The sequence below is a fragment of the Microtus ochrogaster genome, unplaced genomic scaffold (assembly GCF_000317375.1).
Source record: "Microtus ochrogaster isolate Prairie Vole_2 unplaced genomic scaffold, MicOch1.0 UNK221, whole genome shotgun sequence".
In the NCBI taxonomy this organism is placed as follows: Eukaryota; Metazoa; Chordata; class Mammalia; order Rodentia; family Cricetidae; genus Microtus; species Microtus ochrogaster.
In genome coordinates, this window is record NW_004949319.1 from 99338 (window position 1) to 106471 (window position 7134).

Here is a 7134-nt window from a genome sequence, read left to right on the forward strand (position 1 = left end):
TCTAACCTTTTCTTAGAAAGTTATGGTGAAGAAACAATCTTTTAAATAAATAACTATAAGAGACCATCCTTTAGGTAATAGAGAAGGAAAAGGAATCCCAGATTGTACAGAGCCCATTGGTTGAATTACCTTGTTGACAACTCTTAGATCTATAACTCTTCTCCGTTTTCCAGATTTCTTTTTAACAAAAAGTACAGCAGAATTCCAAAGGCTGGTTGATTTTTCAATATGGTGAGCATCTAGTTTCTTTTGTACTAACTGTTCTAAGACCTGCAGGTTCACTACTGTTAAAGGTAATTTCTTTAACCCACATTGTTTTCTCACTTAACCGTTTTGAAGGTACAGCCATTGGTACCTCTGAAAACTGGCTAATTGCTTTGTCTTCTTGTACAGTTTGAATGGCTGGTGACCTTCTGTTATAGTACCTTATACTATCTGTCCCAGAAAAATGAGTTTTGGGGACTGCAGTAATTTTAATTTTGGAATTCTATTGCTACATCCAGTCATAACTATAAATTCTCTGTTATATTGTCACATATGTCCTCAAACTTTCTCTCTGTTCGTCTGGCCCTATGCATTCAGTCCATCTCATGCTTTGTTTCAATTGAGAAAGGGTTTCACTTCCTAGGAGTTGAATATATGGCTTTTGAAGAGGACAATTTGAATGACAAGATTCTGGAGTAATGATAGTCATATCTACCCTAATGTTCAGCAATCCATCTTTACACACATTCTTAGCTGTGGTCTTTGATTATTTTATGGAAGTCTGCCAAAAATATGTGTTTTCTATGCCTTTTGAAATATTTTATTCTCCTTCCATGTTTATTTCATTATACAGACCAGTATGTTTTTTTTCACCAGGCAATGGATATTTTAATTTCCTGATGAGTCATGTCCTATACAGTAACTGGGAAAGACTGGATTATGTTTGACCTGTGGGTCAGCAAGAGGCTCCCTAAGGAAATTTCCTGATGGTATGTGGTTGCCTTGTCTGTCCTTTGTTAATCCACATTCATTGGTTCAATAATGGTCGTTGCCACATCTTCTATATAATCCAGAAGATTGAGACATTTTCTTTTTGGCATTCCCAGAGGAGACATTATTTTTAGGAATGCCTTGTCATACTCTCTTCTCAGATGTTCTATTTTACCACAATTAAAGAAAATTGGTACTTTGATATCAGCTCATACCACTGGAAATTGCTTCTCCTACCCAAGATTCAGTATTATAGTGAAATGTCTCAATATTCATCATATGCAGTATCCATTCATCCATTGGTACTGATCTAACCTTTAAATGACCAAGTATTTTTTGTATTCTAAGTTGGTATTTTTAGAAGCCAGCGATTCAAAATTATTTGTTTAGCTTCTAGGTTAGTTACTCCCAATTGTTCAACCTTAGATAATATTTCTAAAATGTCACTAAAGGGTTCTCTTTGGTCTTGTTTTTCCCAAGTATATGATTCAATTATGAGTCTTAGGTCTTGAATTCTATCCCAAGCATTTAAGGATGCTGTGTGGCATAGGGACAATGTGAGGTCATCAAAAAGAGCTTGATTCTCTGGATCAACATAAAAGCCCTCACCAATAATTTGATCTTGGGAAGCCTCAAATCCTTTTGCACTTCCTTGTTGTTCTAAAGCTTTTCTTCTTTTCACTAGTAGCATTTTCATTACAGTTGTGATCAGTCTTCAAGGACCACTGAGTCTAACTAAAGCCAAACACATGGGGTAGCCTTCTTACTTGCCACCAATATCTTTACCATCTCCATAACAAATGGTGAATACAAATCATAATATACTACTGCTTGCTTAATTAACTTTGAAATTTATACCTATAGGTTTCCATTTGCATTCCTTGAATCCTTTGGGGTATTTAGTACTGGATGATTTCTCAGAGCATATTATGCAGTAAGTAGTTAAAACAATTAATAAATAATCTCTGATTCTAACATATACTGATAATCCTAAAACCCATCTTTGTACCTTCTCTCCATGCTCAATTACTGATAATTTCCCCAATCATTTCAAATATGTTTACCACTGTCTTCTGTAAAGCATGATTCTTTTGACCTATGAATATTTCTAATGATTTCATTGACACATATATCCTCTGGTCCTCATTCTGCACATATGATTTCAAGGTATAATTTTTTTTTCCATTAAGGATATCTTTTCATCCTTGGATAGTATTTGGATGGCATGCAGACTGACTTCCTGGAGAGATACTTATCACAACTTTTTAACAGATTTCAAATGTCAAATTTAACAGTATGAATTCTTTCAGAAATTTCTCAGCATCCTTTGATGTAGATTGAATTTTGTCTGTGAAATTAGTGTTATCCTTTTCAATAGTATTATTTTTACAGCTAACTTTTTGATTTTTCAATGGTATTAATACTATCAGCTAACTGTTCATTATTTGTCTGTAAAGACTGCATTACTTCTAGAGTGTCTGGCTCTTAACTCTATTATCAAATCATTTTCTTAATCATATAATATGAAAAACAAAGCTAAGTCCAATTATCAAATAAATGGATGTATCTGCAAAACCATATAACCCTTGCAGAAAACCATCCATAGGATAAGCAAAAAGGTTATTAAATCCTAGATGGTGGTATTGTTTGTCCTTATATAACTTTAAAATTTGCTGATTTATTTCTGTAAATGAACATACCTTATTAAGGATCTTTGGTAAACTTTTGTAGGTGTAATAATCTGTATTGGTCAGCAGGTGTCACAGTTGCAGGTAAGTGTGACTGGCAGCAGCAAGGCAAGTTCCAGTACCTGAATTACCTGGTACTTAATTAATTTATTAATAGTAGCACATTCTTATATGGAGGATTTAGTTGGCTAGAATACAAGGAACGCAAATCTTGCTGGCATTTGCTAGCCATGAAAGGGGCCTGGGCACAGCAGGCAGATAGGAAACAGTGGGGATTGCAGTGGGTGAAAAGCATGTGCAGGTGGATAAGTCATGGGACCTGGGTACTGGATAGAGAGCTTGTAGCTGCTTTAAGTGGGTGAAAAGCATGTGCAGCTTTATGTGTAGTGTGGTGGGGGGAAAAGTGTGTGTGTATGTTTTGGGCTAGTCCCAGTAGGCATGATGTCGGGATTCTTGTGGACACCAGAATGGACACTACAAAGTATCTTTATAGCATCCTTTGATAAAGTCCCACATTAGCTCAGAATTGCATATAATAAAGGGTTCTTCATTTAGAGGTAGAGTCACAGATCACAGTCTTCTGCATAAACAGGGAATAGGAACTGAATGCAGCAGCCAAGAGAAAAAGAGAGACAGAGAACACTGAATACACATTTATAGTAAACAAGGCCTTGCCAAAACTTGCCCAGCATCTCAAATGCTATTGACTGAATGAGATTCTCCAGCACCAACACTTTCTGATATACACTAAAAAAACATATTAATACAGACAAATACAACATTGAGTAAAATAGTACAGAAAAATATCTCTTTTCAGTATATATTATAATTAAATATTTGTGATTATACATATTTGTAATAACATATTTATAATTATTCTACATATAATTATAAATAATAGTTATATATTACATATTGTTTATTATATAATAACCATGTATAATTATTTGTCATATACTTATTATGACTATAATAACAATATGTTGTAATTGAGTTATTATTTCTATATGTATTATGACAACATAAATATTATATGCTGAATAATATGGACCAGTGATATGTCTCAGCGGGTACCATCACTTGTTGCAAAACCTGGTAAACCTGAGTTGAGTCATTAGGCTTAATTGGGATCCACATGGTAGGGAGACACAACTGAGTCCATCACTTTATCTTCTAAACTTCACACTTGTTGCACGAATGTAAGTAAACAAATACAAATTCATGTGTGCATACACATACATAATAAATGGAATAAATTGTTGAAAAATGGAAATTTCATCTTGCCTGTCAGTTGTACATACACATTTAGACAGCTTTATGACATCTGAAGATGCCAAAGGAGTCATTAGTTTCTACCATACTATCTTTTAGCAATCTATGATCAACAAATATCATACCTAAGACTTAGCCAAATAATCTTATTTTAGTTTGCATAATTTTGCTTTTACTTTTAAATCCATTTATTGTATAGGCTTAAGGTTAACACTATTATATTTTGATAGACATACATATTGTAACATTGCCTATCAATACTTTACATAGACATTTGTGTACCTTAAAAACATAAAAACCTCTTCAACTTATCATCATTAAATACCAATCTACTAACTATAGTTTTAATTCAGTACATTAATTTTCTAGAAATTTTAGCTATATGTAACTATGAATTAATCTATCCTTGCTATTCTCTCTGATCTACTATTGATGACCACAGCTGTACTTATTTCCTTTTTATTCAACTTTTTAAATGTTTGCAAGTAAGTGAGAGCACACCTTACTTTTCTGTTTTGTGTCTGCCTTTTCATTTAGCATGATGTTCTCCACATTCACTATGGCATTATATCCCTCTTTTTAAAATCTTAACTATATGATATAAGAGCTTTTTTCATATACAGTATGTGTTCCACATATTTGTTTTATATGTAATGTATTTCATCCATTAGCTTTATCTAATATCAATTATAAAAACATTGACACAGGAATTTGCTCTTCATGTTGCTCAAATTTAAGAACTATCTGTCTCACATTTACTTGAAACATATAACCTTCTTTCTTCAATTTCCAGAGTGATGAAAGCTTACAGTTTATTAACAACACTGGGTATACAAATTTGTCTTTGTACCAACAATTTAAGAATTCCTTTCTCCAAATTTTTACCATAAAATGGTGTATCCTTTTTGATACATAAAAGAGAAGGTATACATATCTGACAAATATCTGACGATTTTCATAATCACATATTATGTTCCCTTTTTATTCAAGTTTTCTTCTCCCTGCACTTGAGATTAAACCATGATGTTGTATTAGTAATTTTATTTTACTAATTTTATACAATTTCATGCACATCTATTTATCTACTCCCCACTTCAGTACATTAGGTTTCTATCTAATCTATAGCTGTTAGGAATGCAACCGTGTAAATGTTCCTGTGCTTGTCATTCACACAGATAAATTTTATTTTGGTAAATAGTTAATAATGAAGTTGCTGTGTAAAATGGCTTATTATATGTTTAATATTATTAGTCTTTTTATGATGACCTAGATTGACAGGCCTCTCTGATACCAAATGGCTTAAGCAGATGAAAAATGCCCACAGGGCAGTCTTATGATTAACAAGTATGTGGTGGAGAAGTGGGAGAGAACAAAAATGGAGAATGGTTTCTATGCTATGGTAAGAAGAGATCTGCAGCAACAAGCATGGTGAGGAATGGCCTGGTGTTGGTGGCCTGTTTGCTTCCCAGGACCAGGGTGATGTCTGGTCCTGAGCTGCTGCCTAAGACCATGACTGGTGATCCTACTGCAGCTGGAGTCTATGTTGATGTACATGAACCATGTTGCCACAAAGGCCACAGGGATACCCAAATTCTTGGATGCCACCTGTGGTCACTTTTTTGTACAACAGCCTTGACACCACTGGTGGATGTTTATTTTAGTGGATCGTGCTGCCCCCAGGGGACATAATTTCATCTGACCTCAGCAGATGGCAGGGACCATGTCTGTGTCCACAGCCCTGCTGCAATTAGAGTCTTTTCTGACATTTGTGGCTGCTGTTATCACAAAAAAGCATGCAGATGCCAGGGCTCTGGGCTGCCACCTGGTTCCATGTGGCTGTCCAAGGGTGACCATCCCAATCTGAGTGGCCTGCACAGCCACCTGGGGTCATGATGACATCTAAGCCCAGTGTGATACCAGGAACCATATCAGGTTTTATGGTCCTACCGTATCTGAGGCTTGTGTTGATGCCCATGTCTCAGGGTAACACTGAAGGCCACACGGATTCTAGGGGTGAAGGCCACAGCATGTGGCACTATGTGTCTGAGGGACAAGCCACAACTTGAGTCACGCTAATCTGTGTGGCCTTTGCTGACATACAAGACTACGGGGTTTTCTGGGATCCAGGCTGCTGTACAGGGCCATGTCTGTGCCATGTCTGGCTCTATGGCCATTCATCTGCCAGTGTCTGTGTTGCTGTCTATGTCTCCTGCTAGCACCAAAGGCTGTGAGGCTGCCAGGTATCTGTATAGCTACCTGAAACCATATCTGTGTCCTAAGGCCTTGCTGCAGCCAAGGTCATACTGATCTGGGTGGCCATTACTTCCACCGGTGCCATGGTGACATCCGAGCACAAGTTGCTACCCATAGTCATGCTCTTGCCCATGGTTCTTCTGCAGCTGGGTTTTGTGATGATGTCCATGGCTTGTGTTGCCATGGAGGATCATAGGAACCAATTGAATTCAAATTCAAATGTCACGCTGAATGGTGCCACTACTCACTGTAGCTGGAATAGCAGTCTTTGTCACTTGCTGGTCACTGCAGAAGTGTTGGCCCTGCCACCCCTGGAACACCTGACCCTCAAAGTCTAACCTCCTCTCTCACCATGAGATGGTCCTAGGAGAGCTGACTCTGCCCCTGCCTGAGGGAGGGTAGTCCTAATGGCCTAGACCAATATCCTGTCCTGTATGTTGGTCCATGATAACATATACCCCATCTACGAACTGTTAGAGTGCATGAATGGACTGGTCCTGTGGAAAAAAAAAATTGTAGGATACTCATGACTAGGAGCAGCAGGAGGATAATGGAGATATTGATGAGGATCCAGTGATTTGTTATGTCAAAGGCCTTGAACCAGACTGATAATTCATGGCAATGAGCATTTTGTGTGTGTGTGGCTGTTTGGACAGTAGGGTATACTGTGTGACATACAGCAGCACCCAGTGCCATTGAAAAGGTGTTAAAAGCATGAAGGAGCTGGGTGGTGGTGGCACATGCCTTTAATCTCAGTAATTAAAAGGCAGAGGCAAGCAGATATCTGTGAGGTTGAGGCGAGTCCGGTATACAGGAGTGAGTTCTAGAATTGTGGCCATAGCTACTATGAAACCCTGTATCGAAAAGCCATAGATAGATAGATAGATAGATAGATAGATAGATAGATAGATAGATAGATGATAGATAGATAGATAGATAGATAGAT